The sequence below is a fragment of the Pelodiscus sinensis genome, chromosome 3 (assembly GCF_052426305.1).
Source record: "Pelodiscus sinensis isolate ZL-2025 chromosome 3, ASM5242630v1, whole genome shotgun sequence".
Taxonomy (NCBI): Eukaryota; Metazoa; Chordata; order Testudines; family Trionychidae; genus Pelodiscus; species Pelodiscus sinensis.
The window spans coordinates 156,219,509-156,239,523 of record NC_143054.1 but is presented as its reverse complement, the minus strand read 5'-3'; the positions used below and the strand labels follow the sequence as shown (position 1 = coordinate 156,239,523).

General features: G+C 43.5%; 1 long non-coding RNA gene across 2 annotated transcripts in view; it reads left to right on the top strand.

The window, feature by feature from the left end:
- LOC142828028 (uncharacterized) overlaps window positions 1–19,517 on the top strand; it is a 68,854-nt gene extending 49,337 nt beyond the window's left edge. For both annotated transcript variants that reach the window (XR_012902942.2, XR_012902941.2), the window contains 2 exons: window positions 10,214–10,303; window positions 17,745–19,517. This is a non-coding gene — a long non-coding RNA (uncharacterized LOC142828028). The remainder of the gene's footprint in view (window positions 1–10,213; window positions 10,304–17,744) is intronic.
- Window positions 19,518–20,015: the final 498 nt, after the last annotated feature.

The following is a 20,015-nucleotide window of genomic DNA, read 5'->3' as shown; positions in this document are numbered from 1 at the left end:
GAATGGGTACAATTAGCTCCTAAAAAACTTTGTGTTACTATCACCTTGCTGATTTACAAAGCCATTCCCAAACTGCACTTTGTGGCCATGTAACATGGCAAACTGGGGTATAACCAATTGAAAAATCCCAGAGTATTGTGACCCACCCTCTTTACCGATACATATTGGCAAAAAGCAGCAGGTAATAAAAAAGTCTCTGGAGTCTTTAAATCATGCACAAAGTTATGCACACTCAAGGCAATAGGGGATACAACAGGAAAAGGGCAGGTGGAGAAGCAGTGAATGATGTGAGTGAAAGGAGCTGTGTGATCAAAGCCAGCAGAGATGACAAAGGGCAGGGATCTTCAGACAGAATAGGAAAAGAGGGTAAAGAAAAGGAAGGAAGGCTCTGTGTTACTTCCAACATGCAGCCAGACACTTGCCAGAGGCCCTCTGAGACCATTTCCATAGTTGTTTGCAGCCTGCACACAGTTACAATGGATTATGTGCAGTCAGCTAGCTACGTCCGTCCGTCCGTCTGTCTGTTGCAGACCCTGTGACCATAGATCAAAGCTTCCCTCTGTTCTGACTATCATGAGGAGTTAGGATTGTAAGGTACCTGGATACCCAGAGCCAGTAACCCTGGACACCACATGTGACACTCCCATTCAGATCTTCTAATTATTGCTGTACCATGCTCCAGTAACAAGCAGAATGTTCATACAGGCACACTGCACACTAGCTGACCTCACAACATGCCACCTCACACGACCTCAGAGTGAGTTCACGCCTTCTAGGAGGATGTTAGGGACACGTCCCTCACTTCTCCAAAGCAATTGATTTACTTTGTGATCTTTTCAGCTCTCATTGGGAGGGTAAAGTATATTTGGCTGCAGTGCTAGAGATTTTGTTATGCTGCTTTTAATGGTTTTCTAGGCATCTCATAATGTGGCCTTCTGCACAACTTGTCCTATGTCAGCAATAAAGAATCATACCGGCCTCAATTTAGCAAAGCATTTAAGCACATGCTTAAGTCTATCACATATGTGTAACTTTAAGTATGTGCTTCGGTCTCTCTGACATCAGAGGCAAACTTATGACTCAAAGATAGAAATTGTTGCTTTCTTCTATGACTGAATAAGAAACATTATGGTATTATCCCTACAGCTACTCTACATCTCTTTTAGCTTAATTATAGAGAATCTGCCTTAGGGTTACTTTTGCTTGGTAGTTGCTACAGCCCTCTCTGTTTCATTTTTGCTACAATTCTAAAGAAAAGTGACACAGATCTGTGTGTTCTAGAAAGCCCGTTTATATCTATTCACTCTCACTCCTCCATCTTGTCTAGAAGACCCATTACAGATGACCACAGGAGAGAAAATAAGCAAAGAATATGTTTCACTTGTTTCTTTTTATACTCAGTATGTTACTTGGCTCTCCGTCTCTTTCCTTCAGTTGTTGGTGTCCCATTTTACACAATTAGGACAATCTGCTTAACAGCCACGCAGTGTGGAAACATGATGGTGGTTTCACTGGGCTATGTCACACAATTTGCTTTGTCTATCTGTAAAGCACCAACCTGTTTTAAAACTGGATTTTGAGAAATTAGTTTGGGCTCCTTGAAAATCCTCCATTCGTGTCAGGGAAATTTTTTAAAAAAATGTTCATGTCTTACTTTCACCTAAACAAAGACACATAGGTAGGGATGTGATGCAAGTGGGAGAAAAGATATTTCTGAGGTGTCATAGCAGTTCCACAGTTTAGGTTGTATGTAGATTTGCTGCATGTGGAGAAAGATAGGATAGAGTGGGAAACAAGGTCAAAGCTGCTCTATGCAAAACTTCTGTGGGACGGTGAAGAATTTCAGTGTGATACAGAATGAGAGGGGAGCCCAGTGGGGCAACGCGAGTAGGCACTGATTACACCAACATAACAGCATGCAAAGAAGACAATTTTCTGTTGTGTGGATTGGAGAGGAGAGAGAGTGGCAACCATGAGGCCAGAAAGGAGAAGTAACAGTAGCCCATGCAGAGGCTGCTCAAGCTATAAGCAAAGTAGGCTGATGCCTATGCTGGCAGATTTCTTGGTAGAATGGTAGGGTGGCAGATTTGACATGGCTGTCCTGCTGTCATGGTGGAGGGCTGGCTGGGCCAAATTTGAGAGAATGAGGCCAGTGTTCCCTCTGAGCTGCAGGGCAACACAGCTTCACAAGTTATTAATCAGCCCTGCCCAGTCAGTCTGAGCTCTGAGCCTCTGGCTGGGTGGGGCTGATTAATTACCTGTGAAGCTATGTTGCCCCACAGCTTAGAGGGAATACTGATGAGGTGTGGTACACAGAAGCACTGAATAGGCTTCTGGGTCCAGGCAAGAGAAGAAGGCAGAAGAGACAGATATTTAGCAGAAGCAAGAGAGTGGAAAGCAGAGATTTAGAAGATGTTGTACAAGAAGAAGTGGCAGGGTTTTGGAAAATCTCAACTGTGAAGAGTAACTGAGGGAAAAATGAAAATGATCCTTTCCTTCCACCCCATTTGATCATTTGGGACCAGATCTTGACTTCTTCAGATGAATTTTTTATTGATAAATATTCACAGAACAACTTGGACACATTTTTCAGTCTATGATAGGTTCATACTGATGGCTTACAAATCACTCTCCATTCTTCATGGTTTGTGGATGCTCACCAAACCCACATAGGATTGCTTCTGTTTCCTGACTTGGAGACAGAAACCTTTTAAACAGGAAAATAAATAACTAGCCAATAATGGCTCATAATAGTTCTCCAGTATGAGTTTTTGTCTGAATAATTATTAATACTAAAATTCATAGGGATTTGGAGATACATAAACTTTTTTCAAGAATTCTCATGTTTTTCTGAATACTGACATGTAATGAATAATAAGGCGTTATAAAAAAAAGTGAATTCTGGTGAAATCAGGTTATTTCTTTGATCAGTTCTAGTATACAGCAAGCTAGTACTATACCAGAACATAAATCCCTTCGGCCTATTTTAATCCATGTTATTCATCTTTAAACTAGAGTTTACCTTATTCTAAAAGCTGAAATTCTGTCAGTAGGCAGAAAGACTGTGATTTTCCATATGTTATTTTCTAATTAAGGGCCCATTCCTGCTCCAACTGAAGCTGATGGAGAATGTCCCAAATCATATAGCTGCTCCTATATTTCAATAATTTCCTATGCCTGTTTTTATGGACAATGTCTTAAGGACCCTCAATACCTCTGTGAAGTTGGAGGTGTTTAATTTTACAGGGTTAGCAAAACGTAGCAACCCACATTTTGCCAGTGCCACAAAACAAACCAAATACTCACTTTGGAAAGGGTCGCCCTCGCTTCTTGGCTCTTGCTGACAATGGGTCCAACAACCATATGGTTGCAATGCATTTAAATCCTTTGACCTCCACAGCTTCTGAGCCTTGGGCTCCAGAAGAAATAAGTTAGGGTATGTCTACACTACAAAGTTAATTAGAAATAACAGCAGTTATGTCGAATTAACTTTAATAGCATCTACACAGGCAAACCTCTATTTCAAAATAAATTTGAAATAGTGGAGCCCTTATTTCGAATTTGGTAAACCTCATTCTACGAGGAGTAACACCAAATTCGAAATAGCTATTTTGAATTAAGTGCTGTGTAGACACTTAATTAGAAATAGGGGGCCTCCAGCCTTTCCCAAGGAGCCCTGGTGGCCACTCTGGGCACAACCAGAAAAACTTACTCGCCTCTCTCCCAGCCCTGGAGCCATTAAAGGGGTAGACCCTGGCCACAGTTCCTGTGCCAGTCCAGAGCCAGCAGTGGCCACCGGGGTCCCTGACCCAGTGGCCCCAAAACCTGAGCCAGCAAGCCACTGTCAGCCAGCCCTCCACCGCTCCCCAGGAGCAGTCTGCCAGCTCCCAGGAGCCTGACAGGGGCTGGAGAAGTTGGGCGCCTTCCTGGTCCAGGGTGGAGATCATGGACCTTATTCAGGTTTGGGGGGGATGCCCCAATGTTCATGATCTCTGTACTAGATGGAGGAAAGCGGCCGTCTATGGCAGGATAGCTGCCAGCCTGGCCACCAAAGGCCACAGGAGAATTCAGGAGCAGGTTAGCATGAAAGTCAAGTTGGTCCAGCGAGACCCCAACCCTGAGCTTCCCCTCCCCCTTCTTCCCCTTGCTTCCCCCTTCCAGCTCCGTCCTCCCAGGTTTCCCCCTCCCCTCTCCCACTCTCTCTCTTCCCCTCTCCCACCTCCTTTTCCCAGTCTCCCCAGAGGTTCATCCCCCCACCCAGTTTTGTTCAATAAATGCAGTTTCTATTTTTGAACATACGTGTCTTTTATTTGACATCAGGAAGCGGGGCTAAGGAGGGCTAAGTGGATGGATGTGAAGGAGGAATGGGGCACGAGCCCCCAGTGGGGAGAACCAGGGAAGCTCTGAAGGCTCCTCAGGGTGGACGCTCTCCCTCAGGGCCTCCTGGATCCTGACAGTCCCCTGATGGGCCCCCCAGATGGCAGCCTGTAGCAAGTGCAGGCGGGCTGATGGCAACGACCCCACGAGACACGAGCCAGGGGCAGCTCTGGCTCCATGTGGCCGAGTTCTGTGGTGTCCCGAGCGCGGGCACTCAGGGCACTCCAAGACAGGACTGCTTCGCTGTCCTTCATTGAGGTAAACAAGCAAGCAGGGAACCCCAAGAACTGTCTGTCTGGGGTGGGGGTAGGGTCCCTTTAAGCACGGAGCTCAGTTAGCCTCATGCAGCAGCCCCACACACTGAGTCCTAACCTGATGCCCTGCCGGCACTGGTTCCGGCCAGCCTTATTTTGCTATTTCAAAATAGCAAAATGCTATTTCAAAATAGTTTTTTGTATGGATGCGTTATTTTGAATTATTTTAATTCGAATTCACTATTTCGAATTAAGTTAATTCGAAATAGCACTGTAATGTAGACATACCCTTATATACAGGGCTCGACAAACAATGTAATCTAGTCGCCCGTGGCGAGTAGATTACACCCTGGAAGAGCCGGCACAGAGCGCAGAACCGTGCGGCTGGCGAGCGGGGCTCACCGCTGCTCGGCAAGTCCTGCTTCTACAGATGTAACCTAAATGGCTATTGGCCCTTGCCACCAAGTTACCTAGTGCTGCTTCTTCCCATAGAGATGTCTCCTCTGGGTGGGAAATGAGGTGGAAGGGAAGCCAGTATGATTCCAAGGAAGGGTGCTCTTTATTGTAATGCCTCTCAACATTTCTGCCAAGTTGAGGAGCATACAGAAAGAGGGTGCCCTGACTATGAGGAGTGGGTATCAAAGAAGGAGATGAGACCATAAGGGAAAGAGTCACTACACAAGCTTTCCTCGTCCATGGATCTGACTAGTCCTTACATTCATGTGCTTCTCCTACTCTTCTGAGTGAATGGTCATTAATCTGATGGTTGATTTGACAATGGCAGACAGACAAAAGAAAAGAAAACTCTTTGTGGTTATGCAGAGTTTCCTCCAGGCTACAGCAGGATTAGATTCTGAAGTCAATCTCTGCATGGTTGTATTAAACGCTAGGGCTGTGTCTACATTGGTGCGATCTTGCACAAAAGCAACCACTTTTCCACCAAAACTTGCTGCCTATCTACACTGGCCGCGAGTTCTTGCGCAAGAACACTGATGTTCTAATGTATGAAATCAGTGCTTCTTGTGCAAGAACTCTGATGCTCCCGCTCAGGAATAAGCCCTTTTGTGCAACTGTTCTTGTGCAAGAGGCCAGTGTGTAGACAGGCAACATGAATTTCTTGCGCAAGAAAGCCCTATGGTTAAAATGGCCATCAGAGCTTTCTTGCACAAGAGAGCATCTACACTGGCAAGGATGCTCTTGTGCAAAAGCACATCTCTTGCGCAAAAGCACATGCCAGTGTAGACACTCTCTTCTGGAAGAGTTTTTGCACAAGAACTCTTCTGCAAAAGAGTTCTTGCGCAAAATCATGCCGGTGTAGACGTAGCCTAGTAGTGTCAACCCCCATTTCCAAAGTGACACAGGCTGTTCCCAGATCCTTTGCCACACAGATAAGAAGCAGGGCAACTTGGTGAACAGTGCGCTGGGAGGACAGTTGGTTTCTATTCTTGGCTCTGCTATTGCTCGCTAGGTCATGCTGGGCAAATCATTTCACCACTTTTGTGCCCCAGCGTCCCCATATGGAAAATGGGGATGATGACAATGATCTTCATAAAGCACTTGGGGACTGACTGATGGAAACTGCTACATAAGAGCTAGGTTTTTTTTAATTGAAACATATAGGAACTGATTTTCCTCTTACTTATACCAGATTTACATTGACTCTCACTCCTGATTTTCACAGACCTTAATGAGATCTAAATCAGGCCATTTCTTCCTTTCTCTAGTGCTCCTTTTGAGCAGAGGGGCATTCTTTGGATAAAGGGTCACTTCTTACGCTGCAATGTCTGTCAGCTGGGAACTTTGCCAGAATAAGGATTTCTGAATGTAACCCAAAGAAAAAGAAGCAACAGCAGGTTTTTCTCTTAATGGATAGAAATATGAATTGTAATTACTTTCATCAACAGCTTCCAGAACAGTTGGTATTTTACAACAGTAATTTATTATATTTTAATTGAAATCATTCCATTTTTGTTTTCCCAACCATTTTAAAATGAGAGAACTAGCTGTAAGATGAAATACAGGAGCTTCCTTACCCATATTACACAGTAAAAGTAAATTAAAATTAATAATAGAGGTAAGAGTACTGGAATATTATACTATTTAAATTCACAAAGTGTTCTCATATTTTGAAATGATCCATTCTCCTACATTATTCATGAGCCATTGATCTAAGAATCTAATTGGATAGTTATTGACATTAATGGCAGGTATTTCAGTGTGTAATATGTACTTTCCTCTTACAATTAGCTCATTGCATGGCTATTGTTTCCTTCTGAAATATGATATTGCATGAGACTATGGTGCTCAGTAACAGAAAAGATGAGCATGCAACTGGGAAGAGATGAAGTGGTTTGGTTAAAATAGGAGAATATTTCATAAGTATGGAGCCTTCATCCCAGATCTAAATTCTGCCATTTCTGAGGCTTCAAAAAGTTCATTTAACTTTTATTATATATAGTTGCCTATTTGCAGGCTTTTCTACACTCTTGGGTTCCAGAAAGAAGCTGAAAAAGAGATGTACCAAAACTCTTCTCGTATCAATAGTGAAATTGTTCCTGTTCCTTACTTAAATATTGGAAACCGAATGAAAAAGCTTGTTTACATGAGATAGCTGGCTCCTTTTTGTAGAACCAAAACTTTTGGATATCTCATATAAGGCTTCCAATAAGAATGCAAATTTGTGGGTGCTTATCTGTATCACTTATGGCTGTTTCACTTATGGCTGTTTTCCACTCTCATTATATCTTGTATTAGATACACATTTTTCTGTATCACTTATGGCTGTTTTCCACTCTCATTATATCTTGTATTAGAGCGCAAACCCTTTGGTCTGATCTACACTTGAAAAATTAAACTGGTAAAAGCCCCTAAAATCATTGTAGAACACTGTCCATGTCAATAGAACCCACTATGGTTCACAAATGGTCTAGTAATTGTTTAGAACAGACTATCCTTTAGGTGGTTTAATCAGCAGTTAAAACGTAACTGGCTCAATCTGATATCATTTGGTACTAATGTGTCTTGGACAGGCTAGTCCAGTGTTTCCTTTAAGATTTTCCATCCGTGAATGGAGCGAGTTTTGACCTGTGCGCCAATATTGATGTCATAGGTGCATGTTTGGATGTGTGCCACTGTGACACCATCGGTTACTGCAGGGGCGGATATAGGGCAGGGCGAACAGGGTGGCCGCCCTGGGCCCCGCGCTTCAGAAAGCCCCGGCGCCGCTGCACATGCGCATGGCATCACTGCGCATGCGCTGTGGCAAAGTGGGGGGGGGGGCGGCCGCGGAATTATGCTGCCCGGGGCCCCACAAAACGGTCATCTGCCCCTGGGTTACTGACAATATATATATTAGTGTTTGCTGTGTGACAGGGCAGAAGATGGGGCAGGAGCTAATGCATCTGCACAGTCAGTGGGGCTTTCTTCCATAACAATTTAAATATATTGATCCCCCTGCCAGCCCCATGGCGCCAACTCCTTGCAGCAGCAGCCACCTGCCAGCCCCATGGTCCCATCTCCTGGTTGCAGCAGCCACCTGCCAGCCCCAAGGCCCCAATCCCAGGTGGCAGCCTCGGTCCTGGTGGCAGCCATCTCCCAACATGGCTTTTGCCACAGTGGGAGCCAGAGCAGTTGCCTCCCTCCGCAGTCGTGGCTGTGTCCCTGTCTCTGCCCCCACTCTCCACATGGCCCTGGGAACAGCATGCCACTCACCTTCCAGGTCCTGAAAGGTGAGTGCTGCTGTGCAGCTCTGTGAAGGAGGTGGGTGGGCTTCGAATTTTTGTGTGTGGGGCCATGTACCTTAGAGGGAACACTGGGCTAGTCTCTGCACTACTGTCCCACAATATCCTAGAATTCATGGCTTCTGGGGTCTGAATCAGGAACCAAGGGGGCATATGGTGGGCTCACCAGCCCTGCCCCCTTCTCCCCACGGTCTGGTCTCTTGAAATGCAGGCACGGAGACCTAGTCCTTTCAATGCAGGCCCCGCAGCCTAGTCCTTAAAATTGGATCCCCTCGTTGTCCAGGATCTGGGCAGAAGGGGTAGGGGGGTCTGGGCCCTCCCTCTCCACCGGGCCCCAACCCAAGGCCCTATCAGTGGCGGGTGATTCTCACCATTGGCTCAGTGGGGAGTCCTCCCCGAAACTTGCTGAGCCTGCTTGGCCCTTCTCTGGCCCCCGCCCTGGGTTGCTTCCTACCTCCTCGCCCTGTGGTCCCACCTGTGGATGCGGGTCTGGCAACAGCAGTGACATCGGCAGATGTGGCTCAGGAGACAGCAGGGGCTGGGTCAGCGATGGCTTCTCGGGAGGCTGCACAGTGCAGCCAGCATTGCAGCCTGGCTCGTCCCCGCATCAACAGCGTCAGGGGTAACTGGTTCAGCGCCTCCTGGTCCAGCTGCAGTGGCTGTGGCTCTGGTGTCTAGAGAGGAGCTCCTTCCCCTCCAGCGGCCAGCCCCAACTGAGCAGCCCGGCAGCCTTTTATACCGGGGCTGCACTGCACGCATGCCCAGCAGGGCTGCAGGGGAGGGGCGTATTCTACCCAATAGATGGGCTCTCTTCCCCCCTGTTCAGTGCAGGGCTGGCCAGCCCCATCACAGGGCACAGGTGAACACTAATAGGAACACCAGGGACATTGTTAACAGATTCAACATGGCTAGTATGGATGCATTCAAAGGACTGTACTTAATCTGATTCAGTACAAACCACCAGTTATCAGTGCTTCAGTTCTCTTGTGTAGACAAAGCCTGTGGAACATCTCTTGCTATATGTTTGTGCAGCATCTGGCACAAGTGGGCCCTGATCCTGCAACTTCTGAATGCTATTGCAATGCAAATAAACAATAGCTCCCCTTATGTTTATGTGGGGTAAGGATTATTTTAGATGACCCAAAATGCAAAGATTTGAACCAACTTTTTGAAAGTTCAAGAGTTTTGACCGATGGTTATGTTTCAGGTTCTTCTCTAGAGCCCTCTGAAATAGAAGGTTCAGTTCTCTATCTGTGGGTATTGAGTTTATTTAAACCTCAAACTCAGTGCCAAACAATTGAAACTTCTGTGTTTTACCTGGTTTTGCATCAGTGTAAAAGCACAAATTGTTCATCATTTTGATCAGAGATGGTATCTTGAATTCAAATACTTCTGAACTTGGGGAAAGTTCAGTTCTTCTTCTGTATTTAACTTTTTTTCAGTGAAATCATAATTTGCCCCAGTTCATTTGAGAGTTGATCCTAGTTTGCCAGGGCAGCAGGGGAACAGGGCTTCCAGCTGGCTCGCACTCCCAGGCTCTGGGGCACTCTGATCCAGCTACATCCTTAGTCCGACGTAGCCGGACCAGAGAGTCCCAGACTTCGGAGGTTCAACCTGTGTATGTGAATCACATTGACAACAACACAAGGAGCAGTGGTGCCTGCAGGATAACTGAGCGGTAACTGAATGCTGGATAATTCAAATCACTCACTACATAAGGTGAAAGCAATAGAATTAAGAAATCAAAAGCGATTAAGTTTTGCAGCGAATTTTTAAAAAAAAGTTAATATCTGTGCAACTTAGCAGCTGAATTTCTAAAAGCTGAATTCTACTCTCCCACAGACACAGAGGAACAACCACCAGGAATGGCTTCTTCCTCCATTAGGAAATTCTGTTTATGGGGAAATAGGCATCAGACGCCACTAGATAATGGTGAGTAAACTCTTACTTTTTCAAGTGACAGCATACATAGCTCAATATCTCCATGGTCAGATTGGTCATTTCTATTCTATCATGCATGGCAAAATGTTCTCACCCCATGCTCATATGTGCTTTCCACGGGAATCTGCTTGCTGGCAGTAAACCTCTGAGAACCTTTGAAAATAGGTCACTTGTACTCTGAGTTGTCATTGTGAATCAGGACAAAAATTACCAGGCTTCTGGCTAGGCAGTGGAAATGTGCATTTTGTACTAATGCACGTATTAGTCTTTTCTTGGAATAGGGCTCAAAGATGCATTATAATATACAGCATTCATTATCAATGCACTGCTTCAAAGTGGGCTGGCGTTATATAACCACCAGCAACCAATATCTTTCTCCATCTTTGTCTTGCCTTCATGTCCCCACTGAAGAAATATTGCAAAATTTATTATCATGCATTTGAATAAATATCTTGCAACAGTGTATGGAACCCCTTTTGGCACAGCTTGCTTTCCAATCAAATTAGGCTATATAAAAATGTAATACCTTTTTTTAAATCATCCAATTCTGTCACACCAGACTTACAGCAGTTAAGCTTACATAATGAACAATTCATTATCAGCTCCATTTTGAGATATCGAACTAAGACCATCATATGATACAACTAATTTAAATGTTTCTATTGCCATAGGTTGAAGAGTCTTAACCTTAAAATCCTGAATTGAATCAACCCTCTAATATTTTCCAAAGTACCGATGACTCAACCGTTCCCTTCTGAGTCATTGCAACTAACATTTTGTGAATAACACATCTTTAGGTTCATGGGGCATTTCCAAAAGATCAAAACAAGCTTTGTTTGGGCTCAATCCAAAAATGAAATTTTCAATTAATCAAAAAGTTGAGGAAACAATTATTTTGGGTCAATGGAAATATTTCATTCAATTAAAAATGAAATGTTTCCTTTCAATGTTGAACTTTTTTTCTTACATTTTTCATTAAATAAATAAAATTGAAGGACATTTCAATCAGATGTCATTTTGACCCAAAGAATTGAAACACTTCATTCTGAAAATGTCAAAATGAAACATTTAGACTTTTCAGAATTATTTTAAAAAACAATGTGGCAAAACTGATGTGAACTGGTGAAATGTTTCTGTGTCACCAAATCAATATTTTTCACCAAAAAAAGTTTCAGCTGAAAAAATTCAGCTGACCCCTCATGTCTCTCACATTTTGGCTAAGAAGTTGAGTATAAAGCACTACAGTGTTGAGCATAGAGTTTTTTTAAAAAAGAAAAAAAAACTAGAGAAATTTGACAGGCTGCTAAGAGCTTCACCCTAACCCAAAGATCAAAATGTCATGTGCTTCCAGAAAGAGATACCACTCTGGTTCAGGGAAAAGGAAATCTGAGTTTCTGCTGGGAACCTGGACATAAAAGGGCAACATAACACATTAAACATCAGGCAAGACAATTAGCCAGTGACAAGTCTGTGGAAAACAAATGAGTTATAAATGCAGAGCTCCCATTTAGAATGTAGATTCTTTCCAACAATCTACTGGAAATACTACCTGTACAAGTTACACTACATTTACAATCTCATTCTAGGGCATGCTGGTAATAGCACTGGATTGCAGAATTGGATGAAATCATGATAATTTCCGTTTCTGTTCTGCCAAAAAAACAATTTTCTGGAGTCAAATGCATGTAGGTTTATCTTGCCAAGTAAATCTCCTTAAATAACTGTGTTCTTGCCAAGCCTGGAATATCCAGTGGACTTTGGCACTGGTCTGAAGGTTTAATAGTTCAGACATATAGGACAGCAGGTATGTGTTACAGACCTAACATCAGATGGGAGCCAGAGCTTTGGCTACTGCACCCTTCCTCTATGCTCCTCCCAGGTTACCATGTGTGGTCAAAATTCTTCTGAAGCCTGAGAATGGATTTTTGGCTGGGGATTTCATCTTCCAAAAATGGTGGAGGGGACATTTACAAGAAGCCAAATACATCCTTTTGGTTCATACATTCCTGGCTCCATCCTTCCAAACTGCATGTATGTGATAGGAACTCACTCAATTTAGACTTTGTCCTAAGATCCTTTTATCATTAATGGGGCTCAGATAAAATTAAACGGAAGTAGCAGATGATTTTGATACAATATCTTGGCCCTAAATAGTGGCAATTGCAGGTATCTGAGCCCATTGCCTCTGATTTTGATAATGGTTTATTTGTGAACAATTTCACAGATGAAAAACAGCTTAGAGACTAACATATATATTAGTATTATGAGTTTTCATGGGCAAAACCCACTTCCTCAGATAAGAAAAAAATTCTTAAAGCTACTGTGTAATGTGAGCTTGATTTCAAACAAGTTAAAAGAGAAGGCACTGAACATCTGGGGTCAATCTTGGGTTATGAGAAATTAAAAGTATTGATTACAAGGTCCATGATAGACATTGGGTACATTGTCCCAGATTAAGGTATGTATGTTTTTAAGCATTGTCCCACATTAAGGTGTGTATGTTTGAAGTGTCAGTGAATAAGTGTTCTCAGGTATTTTATCATAGAGCAGGACTACTAAACACGTGGCCCGTGGACCGCAGCCCACAGTGCAGTTTGGGTTTATGTGGGGCTCAACATACGGCCCATGGGTGGGAACCAAAACAAAAAAGTAGTCAATATAATGGTCTTTGGATGATGTGCACTCTAGTAGCTAAATTCCTGGACTCTCGTTGCTCATGAAAAGTGCTGTCATATGGGTAGAAATTAGGTAAATATTGTATTTTATTAATATCAGCAGAACTGCCTTAAATGGGGCCTGTGCATTATGTAATCTTGCCTTAATCTTTGTATTCATGCCTGTCAGAGTGAAAGAAGCCACTTACAAACATTTGCATATATATTTGCATTTATATGCAACCACACTTAAGTTGCGGCCTTCGGCATGTGCTGTATCATTGTGCCCCCTGGAGCTTCCAAAGTTGAGAAGCCCTGCCATAGAGTGTATAGATTCAGGGTCAATGGTGGTAAAGCGGGTAGGTAACATCTGGTATTGCACTGGCCACTTCCTATAATTAAAAAAAAAAAGATTCTCTGGAGCTAGAGAATTCAGCTTATTGCTACCCTTATCTGCCCCTACTGGTGTGCACATGGTTCTTGGTTAATAGAGATATGCTACAACTTTCAGAGTAATCAACCTAACTCCTCCATGAATAATCCATTTTATTTTCCCTGATGAAGTATAACAGTTGACGAGAGGTGAAAGTATTGCCCAATGTCATTGAATAAATATGTCTCTCCATTTGTTTACAACTACTAGGAACTATGCTGGAGTACTTCAGTGTGAACTCGTTTGCTCTGTCCATTACTCATGTTTGCAAAAGGCTATGACTTTGATAAACATCAGTGATGTTTCTGGGGTTGAGGGCTGTGTGACACTGCTGTAGATTCAGTGGTTCACTGCTCATGGAAGTTTAATGATCACATAAATAGCAGATGCTATCGCTCCCCTGCTGCAGAAAGCTATCAAGCAAATTGATCTCAATGCTCTACTGCCTCCTTGGGCATATTGCAGATTTTTCCATGGTCTATTTTTGTAATGCTTCATTTAAATCTCTGCTCACATCCACAACTGGGAAAGAGGGGTCACATGGCTCAGCCCAAACAATGAATGGGGCTTACTATTAAAGGATCATTTGCTTTTTTCTCATAAAGGGAGCATGTCACAGCATTAAACTGCCTGGGCCAGCTTCAGTGAAACTAGCCAGTCCCAAGACCCTGAAAGACAGCTCAGGCACAGAACAGCAGAAACTCTGAAGTGCTTCATTCACGTTTATATAGCCTGAGCTATTGTGCCCATTTCAGCTATCTGTACTTAATGGTATCAGCAAAGGGGATAGGCGCTTACTTGGTCAAATTAGGTGGAAAATGAGTATAAACAGGGAAACAAAATGGAACAAAAACCTAGCAGACAGCATAACCTGCATTTAGGTCAGCGTGTGTGGCATGGAGCCTGACTATAGCTAGTTTTGAAGCCCTTCACGTGTTTAGCAGATTTCACTTCACTCTGGCAGAGGCAGCCAACCCTGAAACTGTAGTACATGCATTTGAAAAACACCGCACGTCACGTAAAAAGGAGACACGTGGGCAATATGTTTTAATCACTGTCTAAAAAAGGAAGGTGAAACCATAGCTATAGGGCTGAAAAATGAATCTTGGAATCTCTGGGGAGGGCTATCTGATAAGAGCCTGGAATGTAATTGGGATCTGGAAGAAAAGACTCAAAGAGGGACTCCTGGGAGACCCAGAACTCACCATTAACAAAGCAACTAGAATTTGCCAAGCAAAGGATGTCATCCATTGCGGAGTGAAGCTACTGGGAGAAAAAGTGCTCTGACACTGGAGACACAATAGTAAATCCAAGATATGACAAGCGTAAGCCTTCTGCCAGGTGGAACTGGCAGCAATAAGGGCTTGGTTCAATATCTAAGGGTACTTAACAATACAAAACTGAACCAGCTCAATCCTCTGCCCAGTAATCTGGGAAAATGACACACCACCACTGTGTGTCTTATTCCCCACTCAGAAACATTGTCTGTGTATGACAGAAGAAAAGTTTTATTAAAAGGGAAAGGAAACTGAGCAATAATTTGGGAAAACACCACAACCATGATTAAAAAGCATGCAACCATAAGCAAACACCTACCTGGGCAGGTTCACACCTCGCAACGTCTGACAAATGAATGGCCCTTTAACACTCCACTTCTGTTTTCTCCCTCTGCACCCTGCTGCTGTCTGTAGTGCTGCTCTACTCTGTCACAGTTGCTTGCTGTTCACAGCCACTAACTGTGATGCCAGGCTCTCGGGTGCCACCACTTAGTGTAGCTCTTTGCGATTTCACTGAGTAGTGGGGACCCTTTGTCCTGCTACCGCTTCATTGTCTTTCACTGCTGCCCCACACCAGGTATCAAGCTTAGCCCATTGATCTGCTCATCAGTAATTTCAGCTCTCCTTGTCACACCTCCCCCCAAGCTTTCTGAAAATTGACATATGAATATGGATATGCATAACGCAAAGATGCGTTATGCAAAACAGCTCATGTAACATACCATTTTTAAAGTTACACTTTGCTAAATCTGTATATCTTATGTCTGTGCATGTATCATTCTTATATGTGAAGTTAGAAATATAAAGTGTGAATCTGTTTTAATTCTTAATGTGCTAATGACGGCAATTATTCTTTCAGAACTTAATGGCTCAGTACTCAAACCAATGACTTGTGAATGGTTTTATTTTTCCTGTAAGCCCAAACTGTGGTTGGTACTAGAATGACATGTGACATGTGACCATGCCACTTGATACAGAAATCCATCTTGAATCTAGTACTTTTCCATGAGGATGGGGAGACTTACCAAAGGGTTCCTACCTTGGGGGAAAGTCTCTTTAAGGAATGGAAAGCAATAAGGTTTTTGTCTTCAGCTGGATTTTGAAATTGCCTCCCCACTCTGAGAGGATACACATGAAATTACCTGGAAACAAAAACTGTAGTGAGAGGGTGAAAGCAAAATTGCTGGGCCCAAGTCAGACAAAGATCAACTCTGGCTTGAGATAAGAACAAGGGTGAGAACTGCATCTTGAATAACTTCTCTTAGGGTATGTCTACACAGAAACATTATTTTGAAATAACTAGTGTTATTTTGAAATAACTTAGTCTGCATTTACACAGCAAGCAGTTATTTTGAAATAATGTCAAAATACTGTCAAACTGGAGGACTTCCTCTCTCCCTGAGATCCTGGTAGCATGTGATGCCTTTCATGATGACAGGACAGAGAGTATATTGAGTCAGGCCCAAGAGACAGAGGATCTGATCTACTGCACTGCTATGGCTGCCCTTTAGGGAAAATTGCCAACAGTTAGCGCCTTGTGATATCTGAGATCCCATTCTACAGCGGGACTGCTTCCTGGCACAATGGAGGCCTTCCAGGGAAGCCAGCAGATGCCATCTCAGAATCAGTTAGGACCAGACTGGGCCGGAAGATGGAGGCAGATGCCACAGCCCCATTTTAAGAGGGTGTGACTTATAGGACAAGGAAGAAGACTGTCGGGGGGGTAGCACCATGTGTGCACTGGAGAGGAATTTTAGGAAACAGATAGGGAAACAAGTGGGAGAGAGCACATGTGCGTTTGACAGACACATCCAATTGCTAAGACTTGCAAACGCCTCTGAAAAATTCCCATCTGTGCAGCAGTTTCCAACATTTGCTGTGCTCTCTGGGGAATATAAAGTCAAGTGGTCGGTACTTTAAAAGTCATTGGACTCCCCCCACCCCAATGTCTACTTAGCCTTTATTTTGTGGCATTTCCATCCTCTTCAGATTTGGCCCATTCAGGCATCTCCGTTTTCAGGGTGGTAGGCAGCCAGGCATGAAAATTGCTCACCAAATCGATGAACTGTGTAAAAGCTCATGAGACATTTGGTCTCCTGATGGATTGCAACAAGCTCCAGCGTGTTGTGTCATGATCTGCCTTGAGGACTGGTTGACACATGGGGGATGGTGTGGGAAGCTGCGCAGCCCCTTGGGAAATTGTTTTGCTTTGTAAAGCATAAAAAACCTAGACCTACTAAGTATTGCTCATAGATTATTCCCTCCCATTCCCATCTCCCTACCCACAGTAATCCATAAACCAGGGGGGTTGGAGAGTAGATTAAAATCTAAAATATAGCCCACACATTGAGAATTGACTGGAATTTTCCACAATTGCACAGAGATAAACATAAATACCTCAGAAATTGCACCAAGTTTTCCACTTACAAGTGACGATAAGTGGTTATAAAGAGAGAGAAAATCTGCTCTGTTACGCTAGTGTAAACTCACAGTAACACCACAGATTTCAGCAAAGTTAGTGCAGATTGAAAATGAAAGCAGAAATATTGCATCTATGAGGCAATATCTGGAATGCATTTGCTTCAGTAACTGCCCTATGTAAAATCAAGTGTCCACTTTTCCAGAGTGCATGTTAATGGTGTGGCTGGTTTTGCCTTTGTTGAATGTAAAGAAATGGGAAACCTTATATTGTTTCCCTCATGTGCCTATAAAGGGATCTTCTATATGGCCACACTGTTCATTTTATAGTGACTGTGTAAACAAGAGTCATATTTATTTTACATGTGCATACCCTAGAATGAGAGAAGTGTTAATTAGGTGGCATTATTAAAGGCAACGTTGAAGCTCATATTGGTTTGTAGTATTCTAACTTTATAGTATACTATCCAACTTCCTCTGCCCAAACCAATACAGACTTCAAAATATTTATTGATGAACAAAACATCACAGTAGTGAATTAGCCAGGGTTTCCTGTAGAAACAGGAGAGTTTGAAATGTGACATCATTTTTGGTTGATTCCATAAGAAAGTTAATTTATCCACTGACTCTGGCTTTCTTAAATGTTCTAGCCACTGGAGTGCAGCGTTCTCCCATCAGCATGCTGTTTTCATCTCCTTTCCTGCTCTGTGCCGCTATTACAACCTATCACTACCAGCTCAGGCTCCCAACACCCTCCTCATCATACACAAACACACCCGCAAACCTGGATTGGACGTGAGTCATGATGCAAGGTGTAGTAATAACACGGGAGCTGTACGCAAGTGGTGGTGAATGCTGAAAGCTTTTATTGGTTCTGATCAGCTGCACAGGAGCCCAGGGGGTACATGTTTCCCTTTTCTGAGCACTGAAATCAATCTTAAGAAAGATAAGAGCAGAAACCAAGAAAAAAAATTGAATTCCTTCTCAATCTCCCAAAGGGTTCTGTGAGAGAAAAGCAAATAGAAGGACCAGCCCTGACTCCTTTTTTTTTAAGTTCTCTTTGTCCTTTTGTGCATGTTTGCTTTTATCCTGCATATAAAAGAGTTGTTTGGCTTCCAGACAGAGACAGTGCAGTTCATGAAAAGGTAAAAATGTCAGGGTGTATTGTGGTAAAAACTACCCTGCTTAAGGGAGAGAAACAGTGTCTACTTCCCAGCTCAGATCCCCATTTCCATATCATCTGAATACCTTCCTTGTATTTATCCTCACCAGACTTCTCAGTGCTGTCATCCCCTGTATACAGAGCGGGAGGTGGGATACACAGACCCTCAGTGACCTACTCAAGGTCACACAGAAAATTTGTGGCAGAGCAGGGCGTTAAATTCAGGTCTCCCAAGCATAGGCAACTTGTGGTAGCACTTAGGAGGTTCACTGTCCCTGGTTCCCCTGCCAAAATTTTGATTGCTAAATGGGATGCCCCCTCATGTCCTCTCTCTGTTCTTCTGGGTGGCACTTCCTGCACAAAAGAGGAGCAGCTGTGACTGAATGCCAGTCAAACACTTCTATTTGCTGAGTGAAGTTCACCTCACCTCACCTGAGATTTGCATGTGGTAATCCTGGGTCTAATCACTAGCTGCAGACACTCACACTTGCTACTCTGTGTCATTGCCATGGAGTAAGAAGGCTTCTTCTGCAGCATGGAGAAAGGGGGTCACTTGCTGGTTTGAACAAGAGGAAACAGTGAATTCTTTGTAACCTGGAATGTTTAAATCAAGATTTGAGAACTTCAGTCACTCAGCCAGAGGTTATAGGTCTATTACAGGAGTGGGGTGGCTGAGATCCTGTGGCCTGCAATGTGCAGGAGGTCCAACTACATGCTCATGACCTTCCCTCCTGGCACTAACATCTGTGTCTAGAAGGTGGGATGGTCCAGAGAGGAAGAACGGTCTTGTGGTTCGAGCCCCAGATTGGATCTGGGTTCATTTTCTAATGATTTCAGAGATATCATGAGTGAACTTGGTCAACACCTTCATGTGTGACCTCAGTTCCAATCTATAAAGTATTGAGAATCTTCCTTAATTCCTTACTCTCCTCCTTTGTCTCTCTTGTCTGTTCAGTTTGCAGATTCTTTGGAGCAGTGACTGTCTCTTGCCATGTGTTTATACAGTGCCTAAGCCCAACAGGGCCTCTAGGAGCTACTGCAAGACAAAGCAATAACAATAATATATGTCATTACATTAGAGTAGTTCTCTCAGCTGTAAATCTCTCTCTGAAGTATTGAGCACATGTGGAGAACAGGCAACAACTCCCATTTTGTGTCCAACACTCTGTTCAAAGCCAAACTTAAAAAATAACAATTAGTCTGGTAGCACTTTATAGACTAACAAAACATGTAGATGGGATCATGAGCTGTCATCTGAAGAAGTGGGCTGTGCCCATCAAAGCTCATGATCCCATCTACATGTTTTGTTAGTTTATAAAGTGCTACCAGACTATTTGTTGTTTAAGTTTATCCTATACAGACTAACTCGGCTACCCCACTGAAGCTTTTGTTCGGAGCCAGTAATTTTTCCTTTCCTGAAGTGGCCTAAGCAGACAACAGACATGGGGTGGGGGTGAGAGATCAAGGGAGAGGACTGCTGTCTTCTCGTATGGTACATGGATCTACTGCTCTATCGTATCACAAACATGGTGGCTGTGTCTACACTGGCAAGTTTTTCCAGAAAATCAGCTGCTTTTCCGGAAAAACTTGCCAGCTGTCTACACTGGCCGCTTGATTTTCCGGAAAAGCAATGACGATCTACTGTAAGAAATCAGCCGCTTTTCCGGAAAAGCTTTGCCGCTCCTGTTCGGGCAAAAGTCCTTTTTCCGGAAAACTGTTCCAGAAAAGGGCCAGTGTAGACAGCTAGGTAACGCTTTTC